Here is a 21123-nt window from a genome sequence, read left to right as displayed (position 1 = left end):
ATTTAATTATAAGATCATATTTGTGACCTATTGAAGATTATCCTATCCCGACGAGAAACAAACATGCATAATGGGGCCCTTTGCTGTTTTTCCAGCTCATTTTGTGGAATGTGCCATTATAGGTATTTAAAAGACTTTTTATCTACAAATGTTATTGTGTTGTGCGAATAAACCGCATGATTTGTCTGGTGGTCTATCAGCTGTATATCTGGGCTATTGGTCTACCTGATAGTCTATTGAAAGTAATGCGTCTAAGACATTTATTTCCCTTCTGGCTGTTGCATCTGGAGCAGCAGAGGCTGTCGAGGATAACAGTAACGGTAAATTACAGCTAATGCCCTCATCTCCCTCATCCTGAGATGTGGCAGCAAGTGAAAACTGAAGATGTGATTGTAGAACTCCTGCTTTCCTCCTCATTCCTCTTCTTACACTCCAGTCCTTCTCCTTTGCTTGTATGGTTTTAGATGCAGAAGGATTGCTGCCTGGACAATCTCAGTAGCGGCAAGTGGAAGAGGAAGAGTCCCCACAAAAGTGATGAAAATGCATCAGCACTTGATCTTACAGTAAGCCAGCAGCTCAGATACTGACACTGCAAAGACCTTGGAGGGTAGTATAGAATCACATCAGCACGTGGTGAGTTGCTGGGCATGAGTGAGCTGCAGCCAGAGGAAAAGGGTTGCTTACATGTTGCAAAAACAGAAAATAACGGAAAAACTCAGCAGGTCTAGCAGCATCTGTGGAGAGTGAAACAGAGTTAATGTTTCAAGTCAAAAATGACTCTTCTGCAGAACTAGGTTTTGCTTATATGCATAAAACGCTTATATGTTGGGCTTATGGAGGATGAGGTCACAGATGAGTTCTGCAGGGAACTCAGATGAGGATTTTAATGGGGTGGTATATGGGAGAATGTTGATCAACATGCACAGTGAGGTGCTTGGAGCATTGGCAAACAAACAGATAACCTCAGGTCATTGTCTAGGAGCATGGAGGAGTTTGACCTCAACATGGCAGAGCCATCATGTAGACCTTGGTGCCCATCCCATCCACCATAGATGTGGTGGCCAAAGCATGAGGGCATTGGTGGCCTGACTCATGATGGAGCATCTGATGGCTGCTGCCTCAGTTTCTACTACAGCACAGGCAGAATTCTCCTGACCTCTCAGTGCTGCAGTGGAAGCTCAAATAAAGAGCACAGGATCCATGGCTCAGGCTCAGATGCTTTCCAGCTGTCCTGCAATGTGTTTCAGCAGATGACTAGGATTGCTGTGTGTTGCCCCATGGGAGTGGCAGTGCTGCCATGAAGGACAAACTTGCTTGGGGTGACAGCATTCCTGCTCCCACCACTGTCACTCTACCATGTTGCCTTTCAGAAAGCCAGCTCAGACTGTTGCTTCTCTTGGAAAGGGGTAGGTGGAGAATTGGGAGGAGAAGACAGAAAAAAGCAACTTTGATCCCATGAACCAGTATGAAGCTGAGCCTTCCAGGCCCAGAGTTGCTCCAGGGTGTCATGAAAGGCTATCTCAATCTTTCCAGTGAAAGTTAGCAGCCTTCCCCCAACCATATTGCATGGGGCAGCACTGTGTAGGAGCAATAGGGCAGCTAAAGGTACCCACAGGCAGGTGTTAAGGGAATATACAAGGATTAATAGCTCATTAGTGTTTGTATGATTGAATGTGTTGTTGGATGAAGATGTTCCATGAAGGTTTTTGTTGGTGGCTTTCATTGTTGAATGTTGGCCATAAGGTTGTTGTGGTGGAGAGTCTAAAATGGATGGGGCAATAGGGAATTGTTGGTCTAGGTTGAGATGGAAAAGTTTGTTCAAATGAAGCAAAGCCTGATAATCCACTCTCTCTCACTTGTTCAATTTCATGGGGTCCATGATGCCTTCTTTCTGCCTCCTCCTCCACCTCCTGCTCTTTCACCTCCTCCTAGCAGGGTAGCCTCTAGATAGCAGGAGATTATGGCTGAACCCTTATAATCGACAAGGTTGTGGAGGATGCAGCAAGCCCACAAGCTCCGAGAACCCCTCTGGCACGTAGAGGAGCCGTTGCCTGCAAGAAGCCAGTATCTGGGTTCTCTTGAAGGCTTTGAAATGGTGAGTAGGGAAAACTCTCGCAGGAAGAAGGCAGTGTAGCTGCTGCCAGGATGGTAGGCATTCACTCAGATGAATTTCTTGGAGTGACCAAACACCAGCTACACATCTATGGAGTGGTAAACCTTGTGGTTTCTGTACAGGGGTGGAAGGGGGAAGGGGATGCCTGCAGAACCGCATGCGTGCAGTTGATTGCGCATAAAAATCCCACTATTTTGGTGAAGGCATGTGCCCTTTCATATTTCCCTCGTCTCTTGAGAGAGAAGAGGATGAAGTCCTCTCACCTTGCATATATGACCTCTGTCACTTCCCGGATGCTCCGATTAACTTCATATTGCAAGATATTCATGATGTCTATCACTGCTGCCTGGAAGGATCCAGAGACATAAAATGTGATGGAGATGGTGACCTTCAAGGCCAATGGGAGGGCTGAAGTGGGTGGCACAGCTCCATGACAACCTTCATCATAAATCTGAGACTTCTGTGGCTTTGCTCCTGGTTCATATGAATGCAGTCCACCTCTGAGAGCACTGAGCATCACAGGATGCAGGGACATCCTTCCCCTAGGCTCTCTAGCAGTGCAGATATATTCACTTAAGTAGGTATGTGATGGCGAATCGGCCAGGGTCACAAACTAGAGAGCACCTCACTGACATGCATGAGCAGTTGTGGATGCTGTTGTGACAGCCAAGGGCCCTGATAGTTGGGGGATTGTTGGAGGCCAAGCTCATGCTGAATGCCAGACTGATGATGTGCCACCGATGTTGGCCACATTGAATCCGCTAGAGTTGTAGAGTAGAACAGGGGAACACCTGGTGAAGCTGCCAGATGTTATGCGCAGCCATGCTCTGATGATCGAGGAGCCCATCCAGTCTATGACTTCTGCCATGCCTCAGGTGTGTGAGTGCATGGCTTCCAAGGAGAGGTTGGTGGCCACCATGGAAAGCCAGATCCAGCAGACCACTCAGTTGCTGCTGGTTATATATGCAGACCTGCATACCATCACTTTGCCATGAGCTACAGGCTGCAGTGGCCAGACAAGGGAGTCTAGTGGGAGTCTAGTGTCCCCTCCAGGTGCCACTCCAACTCCAGTAGCCAGGGACGTGCCATCAATACTGAGAGGGAGGAAGTTCGGCAGCCTGTCACATTTGGGGGCTCCTCTCGAGATGCTCTGAGGATGGCCAGATGCTCCTTAGCATCTCTGCTAGTGACCCATCCACCTACAGTAGAATTGGCCAGAGGAGAGAGAGTGGGAAGAGCGTCCTGCAGTCAGCATCGTGGTGAAGCAGTCTGGGAAGAGTGTCCTGCAGTCAGTTCTTGTTGAAAATAACAAGAGTGACATAACAAATGAGTGGCTCAGCTGCATGGGGGGTGAGGAAAAAGAGGGGAAGAGCAATAGCGATAGGAGACCCGATACTAAGGGGAACAGACAAGCGTTTCTGCGGCCATATTCGTGACTCTGAGATGCTATGTTGCCTCCCTGGTGCCAGGGTCAAGGATGTCACTGAGCGGTTGCAGGGCATTCTAAAGGGGGAGGGCAAACAGACAGAGATCATGGTACATATTGGTACTAATGATATAGGTAGAAAGAGTGATGAGGTCCTGTAAGCAGAATTTAGGGAGCTAGGAAGCAGATTAAAAAACAGGACCTCAAAGATAGTAATCTCTGGATCACTTCCGGTGCCACGCGCGAATGTATATAGAAATAGGAGGTTAGTCCGGATGAATGTGTGGCTGGAGAGATGGTGCAGAAGGGAGGGTTTTAGATTTCTGGGACATTGGGGCCATTTCTGGGGGCGGTGGGACCTGTACAAGGTGGACGGGTTGCACCTGAACCGGAATGGGACCAACATCCTTGCAGGGAGAATTGCCAGTGCTGTTAGGGAGGGTTTAAACTAACTTGGCAGGGGAATGGGATCCTGAGGGGAGGGTCAGCAGGGGGAGATGCACAGCCAAAATTAGAAGAGAGAGAGCAAGTGAGTCTGGAAGGCAAAGAAATTATAGACCAGTTAAGGCACAAGGGAGTTTGGCAAGGTTGGATGGTATTTATTTTAATCCAGGGAGTCTGATGAATAAAGCAGATGAGTTGAGGGCACAAATTAACACATGTAAGTATGATGCCACTGCTATCACAGATAAATGGTTCAGAGAGGGGCAGGATTGGCAGCTCAATGTTCCAAGATATAGGGTTTTCAGGCGAGACAGGGAAGGAGGTAAAAAAAGAGGGGGTATCACAATATTGATCAAAGAATCAATTACAGCAGTAAGCAGGGATCACGTGTTAGAAGGCTTCTCAAATGAAGCCATATGGGTAGAACTTAAAAACAAAAAAGGAGCAATCACACTATAGGCCCCCAAACAGCCAAAGAAAAATAAAGAAGCAGATATGTAGGCAAATTTCAGAGAAGTGTAAAAATAATAAGGTAGTAATAGAGGGGAATTTCAACTTCCCCAGCATTAACTGGGTTAGTCATAGTGTGATAGGTTTAGAGGAAGTGGAATTCTTAAAATGCATCCAGGAAAGCTTTTTAAGCCAGTACGTAGAAGGTCCTACAAGTGAGATCCTGGACTTAATTTTAGGGAATGAAGCTGGGCAGGTGGTAGAGATATCAGTGGAGGAGGGTTTTGCAGATGGTGATCATAACTCCATTAGATTCAAGGTTGTTATGGAAAAGGACAAGGATGGGCCAGAAATCAGAGTTCTAAATTGGGGGAAGATCGATTTTAATAAGATTAGATATGATTTGGCCAGAGTGAACTGGGAGCAGCTACTTTTAAGTAAATCTGCATCAGAGCAGTGGGACTCATTCAAGGAGGAAATAGGGAGAGTTTAGGGCCAACATATTCCAGTAAAAATGAAAGGTGGGACCAAAAAATCCAGGGAACCCTGGATGTCAAGGGATATACAGGATTGGATAAAGAGAAAAAGGGAGGCTTATGGCTGATACCGAGGACTCAAAACAGCGGAAGCCCTAGAGGAGTATAGAATGTGTAGGGAGAATTTAAAAAGGAAATTAGGAGAGCAAAAAAAGGGGCATGCAAAAACATTGGCAGGTAAAATAAAGGAAAATCCAAAGTTATTTTACAAGTACATTAAGAGTAAGAGAATAACTAGGGAAAGGGTAGGGACCATTAAGGACCATTATGGTAATTTGTGTGTAGAGCCGGAAGACGTAGGTAGGATTCTAAATAAGTACATTGTGTCGGTGTTCACAAGTGAGAGGGATGACGTGGGTATGGAAATCAGGCAGAAGGACTGTGAAGAAATTAGCATAAAAAGGGAGGAGGTTCTAAGTGGTCTGGCAGGCTTAAAAGTAGATAAATCGCCAGGCCTGGATGAAATGTATCCCAGGCCAGTGAATGAGGCAATAGAGGAGATAGCAGGGGCACTGGCAATGATTTTCAATACCTCTCTGGCCACAGGAGAGGTGCAAGAGGACTGGAGGACAGCCAATGTGGTACCGTTATTCAAGAAGGGAGGAAGGGATAAACCAAGGAACGACAGGCCAATCAGTCTAACCTGAGTGGTGGGGAAACTATTGGAAGCATTTCTGAGGGATAAAATTAATCTACACTTGGAGAGGCAGGGATTAATCAAGGACAGTCAGCATGGTTTTGTTACGGGGAGGTCATGGTTGACCAATTTGATTGAATTTTTCGAAGAGGTGACCAGGTGTGTAGATGAGGACAATGCAATTGATGTAGTCTACTTGGGCTTCAGCAAGGCTTTTGATAAGGTCCCACATGGGAGACTGATAACGAAGGTAAGAACCCATGGGATCTGGCAAATTGGATCCAGAATTGACTGAGTGGCAGGAAGCAGAGGGGATGGCCGAGGGGTGTTTTTGTGACTGGATACCTGTGTCTTGTGGGGTTCCACAGGGATCGGTGTTGGGTCTCTTGCTGTTTGTGGTATATATAAACAATTTTGACTTGAATGTAGGAGGGTTGATCAGTAGGTTCGCGGATGACACGAAAATTGGTGGGGTGGTAAATAGTGATTACAGGAGGATATAGATGGGCTGGTCAGATGGGCTGATCAGTGGCAAATGGAATTTAATCCGGATAAGTGTGAGGTGATGCACTTGGATAGGACAAACAAGGCTTGGGAATACACGATGAACGGTAGTATCCTGGGAAGTACTGAGGATCAGCGGGACCTTGGTGTGCATGTCAACCGGTTCCTTAATGTAGCGGGACAGGTAGATAAGTGGTTAAGAAAGCAGATGGGATACTTGCCTTTATTAGCCGAGAGCAGGGAGGTTATGCTGGAACTGTATAAAACGCTGGTTAGACCACAGCCAGACTATTGCGTGCAGTTCAGAAATCCACATTATAGAAAGGATGTGATTGCACTGGAGAGAGTGCAGAGGAGATTTATCAGGACATTGCCTGGGCTGGAGAGTTTTAGTTATGAGGGGAGATTGGATAGGCTGAGGTTATTTTCCCTGGAGCAGAGGAGATTGAGGGGGGGGGCATGATTGAGATGTATAAAATTATGAGGGGCATAGATAGGGTGGACAGGAAGGAACATTTCCCCTTGGTGGAGGGATCAGTAACCAGGGGGCATAGATTTAAGGTAAGGGGCAGGAGGTTTAGAGGGGATATGAGGAAGAATTTTTTCAGCCAGAGGGTGGTGGGAATCTGGAACTCACTGCCTAAAAGGGTGGTAGAGGCAAAAACCCTCATAACATTTAAGAAGTATTTGGATGTGCACATGCGATGCCATGGCATACAAGTCTTTGGGCCTAATGCTGGAAAATGGAATTAGAATAGTTAGGTACTTGTTTGACCAGTGCAGAGTCGATGGGCCGAATGGCCTTTTTCTGTGCTGTAGACCTCAATGGCTCTATGCCTCTATGGCATTTCTGCATGCTGGGACTCTCCAGGCCTTGCACACTTAAAGGACGGCCACCAAGGTCATCTCAAGCCATGGGGCATTGCGTGAAATAGCCTGACTCCATCTGAGTTGCAGATATTGGGACCACACCTGTTTGGAGGACTCAGACGTGCATTTGAAAAAGCTCTTACACATACCAAGGAGGCACGGCATTTATACCTTTGATATTAAATAACTGTTGCTATGTTTTGTTAAATTTTGTTTGTGCATTTATTGCTCTGTCCTTTATACAGTACAGTTTCAATTCCCATTCCGGCTGAGATAGTCTCGGGACCTGCCTGCTCATCCTGCCCCTGAAAGGCAATGGCAAAAAACCACTGACAAATGTACTGTCAGGGAAACAGCTCAGGGTGAAGCATCAGCAATGAGCCAAGGGCCTGCCTTTTGGCAGGGCATACATAACATATCATACCATACCATATCACGTCTGTTAATGGCTCTGAAAACCCATGGATACTTATCTATCTAGTTGTGGGGGTGAAAGCGGAGTGCAGTCATTTCCGTGTATGGAGCACTGGGCTTGGAGAGGCTTATTGATTAGCAGTGATAAGTAATATGTCTAATGAGATGTGGGGTGGACATAGCCTTTTGACGGTGTGTGGGAGTCAGCTCAGGGACCGGATGCCTGCTGAAAGTGGCTGTGAAACACATTGTCACGAGTCTTCCTAGTGTGTACCTCCTGCCTTCTGGTGTTGGATGTTGCTCTCTTGCCTTCTCAACCTCCTCCTTAACATTCTCCTTTGGTGAGTCTCCTTTACATCCCCGAGATGCAAAGCCTCCTCAGTTTGCTGAAGAAGGTTGCAAAGAGTACAGAAGACGACAGTGATTCTGGAAATTCTCACTGGGTCATGTTGTAGAGGTCCTTCTGAACAATCCAGGCAACTGAATCTCATCTTGAGCAGGCCTATTGTCTGTCCGATCATGGTCCAGATTGTGCCATGACAGGCATTGTACTATTCCTCAGCTTCAGTGTAAGAGTTCCTCACTGACGTCAGTAGCTATGTCTTTAGAGGATACCTCCTTTTACTGAGAATCCAATCATGGAAACATGTGAGGGGCTGGAACAGTTGTGAAGGTGGGAGTGCCGGAGCACATGTGTATCATGACCGCTTCCTGGGAAACGGGCACATCCTTTCAGGATGTACCTCTGGTGGTCGTGTTTCAGCTGAATGTTTGTGGAGTGGAAGTCCTTTCTGTTGATGAAGGCTGCAGGATGGTTTGATGCAGCATAGATGGCCACGTGTGCAATCTATTACACCCTGCACATGTGGAAAGCCTGCAATGACCCCAAAGCCATCAAACCTCTCAGCCTGCTTGCAGCATGAGCCACCTTCATCCTTTCTCCTGCTGCCATTCCCCACAGTGCCCTGGATCTCTTACTGATGCAGTAATGGTAGTTCATGGGGCCTTGCGCATTAATCCTCTGTGCCTCATCCTATCCAAGGTTGGTTGGATTGATCCCATCTTTAGATGATACTCCCCTCACTGGTTGCTGCCCTTGGATGCAGAGACCAAATGTTCCCCCTCAGCCTGTCAGAGCTACCCCACCCCTTCACAGCTCTGCCCCTTAGTTTTTCAGAGCTGCCCCACACATTTACACATTCATTGGCTGCCTTTCTCCTTTCAACAAAAGTTGCGCTCCAATGGAAAGTAGCTCCAGACAGGCTGACCTTCCCCTCAGAGTCTGAGACCTCAGCTGGAAACTGCCACCTTTTAATAGTGGGGAATCTGATGGCCCAGGATTCCTGTTCGCTGCTCATTATATTCTGAGAGCTGTATTTAATTCCAATTAAAGGTATGTTCATTTGAGTTAATGGCCTTTTTAACAATCTCTGTTACCTTCCTGCCACTGGCATGTGGCATTGCTGCAATGTTGCCTCCCTGATTGAATCCCTGCATTTCAACAGCCCTCCCAGCAATAGTTCTCACTCCAGTGGGCTGCATTAAACTCTGCTCCATAACTCTTACACCTCTTTGCAATTTCCTTTCAAATACGCTTTATCCTTCCCACTAGTTGGGATGATTCCGACTTACTTAGCAGGATAGTTACCCAGGAAGAGTTAGAAAGATTAAAACCAGTTCTAACTCCAGGGTAACAATAATATTGACCCCGATTCCTCATTTGGACACCCCAACTACCCCTTCCAACCATCTGACCACCCCTCCGGCCACCTGATTACCCCCTTCACCTCCAACCCCGACTACCAGACTAAACCCCACCGCACCCCAACTACCTTCTCACCCGACTACACCCCCACTCCCAACTACTCCCTGTCCACCCAATTACCCCCCTCCCTGACTACCTCTCAACCACCCGATTAACCCCCGTCCCCGTCCCAACAACTCCCCACCCGGACTATTCCCCTGACAACCCCCATCCCCCAACTTCCCTCCCACTTTACCTGACTGCACCCCCCACCCCCAACTACCCCCCACCCCCAACCACCCCAATTCCAACTACCCCGTGAACATCTGACTACACCCCACCCCCAATACCCGGCCCCAACTAGCCCCCCCGCCCCGACTATCACCCCACCCACCTACTAAACCCCCACACCTCCGACTACCCATTTACACCCGACCTTTAACGACCCCTTACACCTCCGACTACCCCCTGACAGCCCGACTACACCAAACCCTGAACTACTCCATATCTCCCATCCCGCTGACTATTCCCCCAGCCCCCAAACTAACTCCCTGACCATCCGACTATCTCCCCAATCCGACTACTCCACAATGGTGCATACTATCATCTCATGACCATGGGTGCTAAAGACAAAATAGCCCATGTAAATCGCCAGTCAAGGTTTATTCAGAATTTCATACTGGTTGGTGAGTGAGATGCACTCAGGTGACTCCTCCACTATCTCCCTGGTCCTTCTTGACTGCCTGGCAGTCAGCCATTTCTTCTTTGCCTGCACACAGTTAAGCTGTGGGATAGCCACATCCCTAAACATGCTTGCCACAAAATTCTCAGCCTCACAGATGTGTCACAGTAACTCCAGCTGCTACCCAAACTTTGAAACCCGGAGCTCCAGCTACTGCAGCTGATAGCCCTTCTTTCCATACGTGGCTGTTCAGGACAATTCACATGTGGAACAGGATGCTCACTCCAATGGACTGAACTGCCCTTCCATGCCTCTATTTATTAGGTATAGTGCTTAGAGAAAGACTTAAGAGCTACTCACCAATCAGCTGTTTCTGCTGTTCTAATGCGGCTTTATTTTATAGGGAGGTTAATTGAAATGTTTTATTTAAATTATTTATAAAATCTAAAAAGATCTATGTTCTCAGGAAGCCGACTTCAGAAACTGGAGACTTTGGCCAAACACTGACAAGATTTCAGACTTTCCCCTGGACAACTCAGAGGCCAGGGAAGAACATTGTGTCCAGTTCTGTGACTGATCACTCACCCACACTCAACGCCAAAATATCTTAGCATCAGGCAATATTTCCAGAACACCGGAGCCAAGGTCAAGGCAAGGTATGGAAACTGGCAAGTCCCACCAAGGATAACAGAGCCAACACACTGCACACTGCTTCATTTGCCCTGGTCTGCCCAACAGAGGAGTACTGCTTTTCAACCTGGCTCAGGAGCCGTCACAAAAACATGGTAGATATCCACTTCCGGAAAATCCTGAAGATTATTTCTGGGACATTGAGACCAACATAGCTTGGGTAGCTTCCTGTTCTAGCAGAGTTTGAACCTCCTGATGTCCACAGGGAAAACATCCTCCTCAAAGAACACCACCGGCTGAGAGCTAAAAAAGAACTCCCATTGAAACATGACCTAAACAAAACCCACACATTGTCTGAAATCCTGTGGTGCCTACTGGAATACAATCCACACTCGACAAACTGTGGCCAGCTTCACTTCTTGATGGCACATCTCCTGGCTGACAGGACACATCACCAACTGTAAACTGGTAACTGACCCTAGTGGTGAAGTCTCAGGATTCAACTTTCCACAGAAAATCTGGACAACCCTAAACTGCTTGAGGACAGGCCAGGGAAGATATGTCCAATTGGTCCAAAGTGGAACATGAGGAAAAGCTCAAATTGTGACTGTGACCATCCAAGTCAAACCATCACCCACATACTGAACTTCTGCCCTGAGAAATCCATTACTGGTGGCATCACAACCATTCACACTGCATCAGCTGAAGCTGTCAAAGGGATTGTTAACCTCAACATCAAACTATAACTGCATCTCCAACCATTGAAACACTGCATAAAGAAATCTAAATATTGTAGATCTTAAATTACTGAAAGATTCACTTCTTTAAGTCTCAGTATCCCTTGCTGTTTAATTTTACCTTTATTCCCCGAGGTCTGATTGGCAAATTGAACACTGATTTTAATTACATGATAAATGAGTAAACAGGCTTTAGTTTTGAATTTTTATACTAACTGATTGATCAGGTCTTACTTTATAGCTAGTTAATTTAAACTTAATTAAAAGCAGTATACACTTTGACATCATTTCACAATTTCTTTTCCCCTCCTATTCAACCCAGACACACAGATCATATCCTGCTCCAATCCCAGCCTGCTTCAATGCCTCTCCGCTCCGCTACCGGCCAGTTTCAATGTCTCTCTGCTCTGATCCCAACCTGCCTCATGTCTCTCCACTCCAATCCCGGCCTGTCTCATGGCTCTCCGCTCCGATCCTGGCCTATTTCAATGTCTCTCTGCTCCGATCCCAGCCTCTCCACTCTGATCAGAGGCTGTTTCAATGTCTCTCCACTCCAATCCCGGCCTGCTTAATGTCTCTCCGCTGTGATCCCAGGCTGTCTCATGTCTTTCCACTCCAATCGCAGTCTGTTTCAATGTCTCTCCGCTCCGATCCTAGCCTGTCTCATGGCTCTCCGTTGCGATCCCAGCTGCCTCATGCCTCTCCACTCTGATCGCAGGCTGCGTCATGTCTCTCCTCTCCAATTCCGGCCTGTTTCATGTCTCTCCACTCCAATCCCAGCCTGCTTCATGTCTCTCCACTCCGATCGCAGGCTGTTTCAATGTCTCTCCGCTGTAATCCCGGCCTGCTTCAATGTCTCTCCACTCCAATCCCGGCCTGCTCCATGTCTTTCTGCTCTCTGATCCCAGCCTGCTTCATGTTTCTCCACATTGATCCTTACCTGCTTTATGTCTGTCCATTCTGATGCCCACCTGCTCTTTTCTCTCAAGGAGCGCAGTCTTTTCTTAAATTCCAGAAAAGGACAGTACAAGGTCAGCGCAATGGGGCTGCTATAGAGAACCATTATTTGTGATGTCACATAACCGTCCCTATGCCATTGTATTTAGCTGTGCACTGTTTTCATTATATTATAGTAACAGCTTTGCTGTCCCATTGATAGCAAAAACCCACCTGTTGCAAGTTTTAGTTAGGCCTTTAAATTAGTGAGTATCACGTCTGTCTGATTCTGGTGGGAAGTTAGTTAAATATGTAAATAGAAGTCCTGCACCAGTTATAGGAGCATTTCGCAATTGTTGGGTACAAACTGACAAAGTATGCGTTTAAAGGAATTCATGGTAACTGATCAATGAAAAGCCCAGATCTTTTGGTGGAATCAGTTTTATGTGCATGGTCAGATCAGGCATGCTCCTCCTGGCTGCATAAAAATATTGTGGCCTGTTATTGGCATGTTCTCAACCCCTTGGCAATCAGTTCTCTCTTTAAGGCTGACTTGTGGTCATCATGCTGCCTGCTTGGCCTGTAGCCCACTGGCAGCATTCAAATCATGACCAAATCTGAAAACAGTTTGCCCTCCAGACACTGGCTTTAAGGGATTGCTTCACTGACTTCACACCCATTTAGGGGGGAAAACCAACATTTTTTACTGATCGAGCTGTGGATTCAAGACCAATTGCAATATTCAAGCCAGCAGAGCGATAGGTTTTGGGATTGTGGCTTTGTAAAGTTTAACAGGGAATTTGTTAAGCCTTTGTTCACACCATGTGCTTGTCAGGCCTTTGAGTCTTACTAGTTGAGACTGAATTATCTAATACCTTTGCTCCTCTGAGATAATAGGTGGTCATCTAGGTAATAATTTGTGTTCTCCTGTAAGCCTGTGCCTTTGAAATGTAAAGTAAAGTGTATTAGTTTTTGAATTCTTTGTTGATTTTAGAGAGGTCATTGGTGCTTTGCTATCAGCTTTTCAGATTGGTGATTTTTTTGCTTCTGTTCATGTTGCATAAGGTATAATCTAGAGCGCTAACTATAGGAATATACATTTCCAAAGCAGTACTTCACCCACCAGGAATGCATATCAGGAAGTGGTGGGCATGCTCCATGATTTTAATGGGCAGGAAACTGTGGCTAATGTGGCCATAATTTCATGGTATTTGTTCCTAGTGGGTGAGACTGCCACATTCTTCAGATCATTTTGTAAGAGTTGGTTCTGTGATCCCATGCTCCAATGCTTGTAGGGGCCACAGAGCTCGGACTACTATAACTCCATCTGTGACCCCTCATTGGAGATACAGATTGTGGGAGAATTGCGCTTTAAATTCCATTCACAGGCATGAGAAAGGTCTGTGAAGCAACAAACCCATTGGATTACCTTCAACATGAGTTCCCAGCAGCTCTGTGGCTGCCATTTTGAAAATTAAGTCAGCAAAGAAAAATAAACTTTCCAAACTTCCCTTGGATCAAAGAGGAAAACACTGCTGCACTGAATCATAGAATCTGCAGGAAGTTTTAGCCCCATGAGTCAATATACAAACATAAAAAGGAAAATACTTTGTGAAACCACAATTTAGCCACTTCATGGAATTAGAATGCAATGTTAAAATTGTGATTACAGGAAAAGCATATTTAATTTCAATCTTTAATAATTGAACATGATTTTTAAAAGTATCTCCTGAATAAAAAAAGTCTTTCTTCTAATTGCATGATTCCTCGATCAGTCAGTTTGTATAAATTCTAGATCAAAAAGTTTCCAATGACTATCTGTATCTTGCTATATCGAGGTGGCACATATACACACTCATCAGTGTGCACAGATTGTACTTGTTTCTGGTGTCAAAGGAGTACAAAACAAAACCCTGAATGGATTCCACTAAACAATAATAAGGAATCATTTCATGTGTGATTAAAGGTGCCATCTTATCAGAAATTTCTACAGGGGGAGAATATTTCTTGGGATGGACAATCAGAGGATAGGCCAACTCATATCAATCAAGCTGTGGCATATCCTTCAATCCACAGTGAACTGATAGGGTGAAATTCAGACTAATGTTTGAAATGGAAGAACTATATGAAACTGACAGATTAGTCTAAGTCTTGCAGACAGCTGCTGCCTTTCTCAGGAGTCCTGTTTTTAAGATGGGGATACCCTAATTGAAACATGATAGTTGAGAGCTGCATGCAGGGCTGCAGCTCCACAGAGACTTGCCTGTGTGAACATTCTTCAGGTGCTGCCTAGATGTGAGTATCACATAATTGTGAATAATTGATCATTTTAAAATAAAATCAGAAAGATAAAAATCCAACAGAAACATTTTCAAATCGGGAAATGAGACCCACGCTATGTATTAATTAATTCAAATATGTGGTTATCCCTTGTGTAAGCTCTGTGGTAGGCTAGATAACAGAAGCGTGATGTCATAATTTGGGGAGGCAATGTGGAAATCAAAATATACTTGTGGGTAGCAGTCTACTGTAAAAAAATGTTTATTAATTATATCTGAATAAGAAAAATCCATCGGAGCACATTAAGTGCCCCTTTGGTATCATTTACATTTGTTCAAACTGGGATCTGAGCCAGGAGTTCATGTTGGATAAAGTACCATTGGGTCTGGATGATGTTGCATTGTTTAAGCAGTCTAGTCCCAGACTGTTTGACAGGAAAATTCCAGCCTCTGGCAAGCATTCACACATATCAGACTAAGAGCGGCAATAGCGGGAATCTGTACAGTATATTCCAATGGAAAAATGTCAAAAGTGTAGTTCTATATATGTAACAGGCTTCATTAAATGTCTGAGCAACTCTCAACTTAACAGTTTCTAAAGAGGGAGTTATACAACAATGTGAAACTTTTGTTTCATAATAAACAAACAGACATAAATCCAACAGTAGTTCGGTGTCATTGCATCAAAGAACAAAGAAAAGTATAGCACAGGAACAGGCCCTTCGGCCCTCTAAGCCAGCGCCAATCATATTGCCTGTCAAATTAAAACATTTTGCACTTCTGGGGTCTGTATCCCTTTATTCCCATCTTATTCATGTATTTGTCAAGCTGCCTCTTAAACACCACTATTGTACCTGCTTCCACCACCTACTCTGGCAGCGAATTCCAGACACTCACTACGCTCTGCGTAAAAAAACTTGCCTGCACATCTCCTCTAAAGTTTTCTCCTCTCACCTTAAATCTATGTCCCCTAGTAATTGACTCTTCCACCCTGGGAAAAAGCTTCTGACTATCTACTCTGCCCATGCCACTCATAATTTTGTAAACTTCTATTAAGTCGCCCCTCAATCTCCGTCACTCTAGTGAGAACAGTCCAAGTTTCTCCAACCTCTCCTCATAGCTAATAACCTCCAGACCAGGCATCATCCTGGTAAACCTCCTCTGCACCCTCTCCAATGCCTCCATATCCTTCTGGTAATGTGGCGACCAGAATTGCATGCAATATTCCAAGTGTGGCCTAACCAAGCTTCTATACAGCTGCAGCATAACTTGCCAGCTTTTATACTCAATACCCCTGCCGATGAAGGCAAGCATGCCATTTGCCTTCCTGACTAACTTATCCACCTGCGTTGCCACTTTCAGTGACCTGTGGACCTGTACACCGAATTATTGACAGATGTGTTATTTTATTTGTCTTTGGGAAGTGTTATGACCCACATTTCTCTCCACCCCGCGCCTCCACTACCCCTTGTTCCATCCCCACAGCTATGGAGAAAACAAGAAAAAAAACCTTTCAGTCTTACTAAGCGAAGTTGCAAAACTGTGTATGATATCACCAGAACAGCTTGCTTCAGGAGACGTTCATACTGGACAAGCTCTTATTCTTGAGTTTGCAGTAGCCACTATTCCACTTGGGGCAGTACTCAATCTCCCATTATTTATCTTGGAACAAAGGAAGCCACATCAGAAATGAATGTCTTCTCAATGAGCTCAAGTCAATTTTTTTGTAAAAAAGTCACACATTGAATCCACTTGTACCCTTTGGGGAATGAATTGCTCTACAGCAAAGCCCACAAAGAGTGGGAGAACAAGCAGCTGAGCTTGGGGGCAGAGTATATAAAGAGGGCACAAAAATAAGTTCAAGGAGCAATCTGAAGATTATACATTTTCTAGTGTTATATATAAAACTAAAATTAATATATAAATAGATAACCAGAGTAATTACTAGACTAAGTGGAAAAGATAAACCAGCTAGAGGATGCATCGTTAACAATAAACAAGCAGCACAAAGCTATGTATCGTGGAATATGTGGAAATATGTGGACAACAAAATGGTTCAGGATTGCCACAGCTACAGGAAATGTTTCTATCTTGTGTCAACTCCAGCTCAGAGTCCAGAGGGACTAAATTCGATAGCACCCAAAAATAACAACGGGGATTATAACACGTGCCCATTGCAGCAAGCCAACTCCATGTTGTCTGCCCGTTAACATTACAGCAGCAGGCAGCCTGTGTTATCCATGTTGTTAAGTAGCTGTACATCTCAGTGGAGGCTCAAAGTCATGAATGTCTAGCTACGATTAAAGCTAGCCTGCACCTATTAAAGGCAAGGTGCTTTGTGGCTGGCTAAAGTGTTCGAAGTCATTTTACAATTTGTTAAAGATCCAAGAATGGCAAATATGAGAGAAAGCGGGCTTCAAAATTTTATAATGCTGTGCTGGAGGCTTTGGTTGAGGAGATGCAGAGGAAGTGGGATGTTCTGTATCCACAGAAGGCAAGAAGGCACTCCAGACAAATTCTTAATGCAGTGGAGCCTTAGCCAAGGTTTTAGCCTGAGGGCCTAGACACAGTGCTGCGAAATAATTCAATGACCTGAGGCAAAGGGTGAATGTATCTACAAATGATATATCTCACCAACTGCACCTCTCACCTCAGACACTACTCAAAGTACCACACTCCTACTCAACTACCAACAATCCCTATCAATAAAGATGCATGACTAACATTTGTAGCTTAATTTCATCCTCACACACTTAGCATTCTTCAAGCCTGATGCCCATATTTCTCAGCTTGCACACACTGCCAGATAATCAACCATGGCAGCCATATCAATCAGATTGTACAACACTCATTGAAACACTTCCCTCTCTCTTGCAGGACAAGATTGTATATAACTGGAAGCAGCAGGTGCTAAATGGTGGGGACAGGTATGGCTAAATGTCATTGCCACTACAGAAGAAATGATGTTCGCCATCATTGGAGCAACCATTTTTGAGACTGTGGTCAGTGGTTGGGCTGAAACAATATAAGATGTTGGTGTCCTCATACCAAATCCTTCTTCTCACACCCCACTTCTTTTTCGTCCACTAATTTCTTACGATTTAGAAGTTGCAGACTGTGTATAATCCACTTCTTTGTTTCCCCACTCCCTTCAGTACAACTCTACTTGCAACCTTGGCAAGGCAGTGGTGAAAGAGCAAGAAGACATCAATGATGAAGAAACATTGTCCCTCATCTCACACTCAGCCACCAGATTAGGTACTGACTCTGCATACTTTGAAAGATAGTTTGGAGGCTGGATCTATACGTGGTGAGACATTGGGCATGCATGGCCTGCAGGCAGAGCAGGCAGGAAGAGTGGCACAGGTACCAGCTGTGGAGGATGAAGTCACAGTGAATTGCTTGGTACAATGGCAGGTCTGCCAGAAGTCTTCATGCATTATCATGGGGGAGTCTGATACCAACCTTGCACAGAACTGGGAGCCCATCCTTTCTACCAAGGAAGTGGTGGTGAACTCCATTATTCCACTGAGGACCTAATCAATATTCAGTGCTTGATGGTTGATATCTCAACTTCCATTGCAGAACAAGCAGAAGCCAGCCAATGTTTGGGTGCTACCATGCTGTCATTATGGCTATGTTTTCAAAGGGTCATGCTGTGTGAAACAGTAGTCCAACAATCTGTCCTCCAACATATTACTACAATGGATGAGGTATCGGCACAGGAGAAGTAGTAGTGTCTCCATTAGACATAAACCTGTTGTTCTCTCTCAGGATTACACCATCCATCCTTCCACCACTGCCATTCTGCCAGTGCCCTTGCTATAGGAGCCAGCCAGCCCAGACCGCTGCTAGCTGTGATGAGATGGCGCAGTGGAAACTGGGCCTTCCAAGTCCAGTGCTGCTCAATGTCTTTATCCAAGGCCATCTCCAGTTACCCCCTCCCCACCACTAAAAGTCAGCATCCTTCTACCAGCTATGCTGCAGCCACTGGGGTAGAACTGTGTTGGAGCACTAGGACAGGAAAAGGCACTCAGAAAATCCTGATACACAGCCATCCTGTCAAGACCCCTCAGGCTTTTACATGTTTCAATCAAGTCACCTCTTACTCTTCTAAACTTCAGGGGATGGTCAGTGGCAGAGAGAAAGGAAGGTGAGGGACTGTTGGTGAAAGGGAAATGGGATGTTACGGGTATTGCTGTCAGATGAGTCGTTCACAGACAACCAGACTAGAAAGGGGCTATTTGTGCTATCCACTTCTTTGACAGCGCCTTCCAAACCTGCAACATCTAGCATCAAGAAGGGCAAGGGCAGCAGGTGCATGGGAACACCACTGCCTCCAAATTCCCCTCCAAGTTACACATCTTCCTGACTTGGAAATATATCATCATTCCTTTATTGTCACTGGGCCAAAACCTGGAAGTCCCTATCTAGCAGTACCCCACAAGTACCTGCATCACATGGACTACAATAGTTCAAGAAGGTGGCTCACCATCATCTTCTCCATGGCAATTAGAGAAGGGTAATAAATACTGCTTTCGTCAGTGATGCCCACATTCCATGATCGAATAAGAAAATCCTCCTTCCTCCTCCTCACTGTTTACTGGTGGCAAAGACAGTGCCTTAATGATGGCAGGGTATGCAGCATGCAGCAGACCACTATAAATCTTGACACACACTCTTAAAGGTATTGCAGGTCTTCTCCAGAGTGTTTCAGGCAGTGGAAGTCTTGTTTCCAATGGTCTGCTCTACCACATTTCGTGTGACAGCATGAACTGTATGCACTTTGTCCACACAGGTTCTGGTGTCATGAGCCAAGTGAGTCCTCAGTGGATAGCCATCATCACCTGGTTGTCAACCTTCGGTTTGCCATCGTGGTTCAATGCAGACAGCACAGTGGACCTGCTGGCAGGCTACTGCTCAATGACTTGCAGCCACTGGGCACTCAGTAGGTGGAATCCCTTGGGGTTGTGATGCATGTCAGAGTTGACATGTGGCACCTGCAAATGAAGGTGCATGCAGTCAATAGCCCTCTGCACCTTGGAGAAGCCTGTAATCCTTGAAAAGCCATGTTCTTGCTCCAGTTATGGCTGTCTGGCAAGTGAGAATGAAATGTAGTCAGCTCTCTTTGAATGAAGAGTGTCTGTAACCTCTCTTGTACAATAATAGATGGCAAACTGCGAGATATTATGTTGTCTGCACATCTAGCCTGGAAGTAGTCCAATGCACAAGAGTTCATTGTCATAATCACCCTCACAGCCATTGGCAATGTGGTCCTCACCCTGCTCTGGGGTTGGATTTGTGGCTGCAGCAGATGGTAGATTTCAGGGGCGATGTCCTTACTAAAGTACAGAAGTTGGATGAATTATTCCTTCCTGAGCTTCAGATAGGAGAATTGCTCCCTGGGGACACAGAGTGGACATGACCTCCTGGTGAGAAAGCACTTCACTTCCCTCTTCCTCCTCCTTCTAGCAGCGTGTCCTGCTCTGCATACTCTCTGCTTATGTTCCCAGTCATGCTGTATTCCAGTGGGAATGCTTCCAGCTCCAAGCATGACTGGGAGGTGGCTTGTGCAGAAGCCTTGAAGGCAGGGCCAAGGGGAGATGGTGGCATAGTGGTAATGTCACTGAACTAGTAATCCAGAGGCCCAGGCTAATGTCCTGGGGACATGGGTTAACATTTCATCACGGCAAGTGGTGGAATTTAAAAATTCAATTAGTGAATCTGAAGTTGAAAGCTAGTCTCAGTAATGGTGAGTGTGACAACTATCGCCGATTGCCATCTGGTTCACTAATGTCCTTCAGGGAAGGAAATTTGTTATCCTTACCTGGTCCGGCCTACATGTGGCTCCAGATCCACAGAAATGTGATTGACTCTTAAGAGCCCTTTGAAATGCTACTCAGTTCAAGAGCAATTAGGGATGGACAACAAATGCTGGCATTGCCAGAGACACCCACATCCCTTGAAAGAACAAAAAAATGCTTCTTGAGCAACTGCCACACTACTCCCTGTAGTCTTTAGCACCTATAAAGAACTCTAGTAAGCACTCAGCACTTGTACAATCATAGCAACAGACAGTAGAAATCAATCAGCAACTAACCTGAAAGCAATTAATGATCCCTTTAAATAGCACTGGTTGGAAATCTTTTCCACTGTTGGATGCATGCTCAGCTGTGTGTGATTAAGAGACAGCAATAGCTGGAGCATTGAACTCCAAAATGGCAGCAGTGATTGATATCACAATTTGCTTATGTTGCATACTTCTGGTGGACGCTTATTGCATGAATTTGGAGGTAGTAGTGTTCCCTTGCACCTACTGCCCTTGTTGTTCTAGGTGCTAGAAGTTGCAAGTTTGCAAGGTATTGTTGAAGAAGACGGCACCAATTCGGCATCAAGCACAGCTGGCACCAATTCGGCATCAAGCACAGCTTGCACCAGAGGAAGCATGTGTGCCACAGATGCCATTTTGGAACCCTAATGCCACTGACAGTCCCCAAAAAATGGGCACTGTGAATCTAAATTTGGTACCTTGAGTTGTGTTGTGTGTTAGATTCATTCCGACAAATAAGAAATGGGGAATCAAAAGGAAATAGATCCAAATGGTACAGTAAGACTAGAGAGGGCAGTCATAAAACTGCTCTAGGCAGCACGGAGCAGAGGGCTATGTTAAAGGGGGGATGCAGATTAGAAACGTAATAATTATAGAGGATTCAATAATGAG

The 21123-nt window shown here is 45.4% G+C and overlaps 1 protein-coding gene across 1 annotated transcript in view; it reads right to left on the bottom strand.

The window, feature by feature from the left end:
* Positions 1-21123, bottom strand: part of pdgfc (platelet derived growth factor c) — a 443053-nt gene that overhangs the window by 3971 nt on the left and 417959 nt on the right. The window lies entirely within an intron of this gene.

The sequence above is a fragment of the Carcharodon carcharias genome, chromosome 1, assembly GCF_017639515.1.
Source record: "Carcharodon carcharias isolate sCarCar2 chromosome 1, sCarCar2.pri, whole genome shotgun sequence".
Lineage (NCBI taxonomy): Eukaryota > Metazoa > Chordata > Chondrichthyes > Lamniformes > Lamnidae > Carcharodon > Carcharodon carcharias.
The sequence above is the reverse complement of the archived record's forward strand: the minus strand, read 5'-3'. Positions and strand labels throughout refer to the sequence as shown.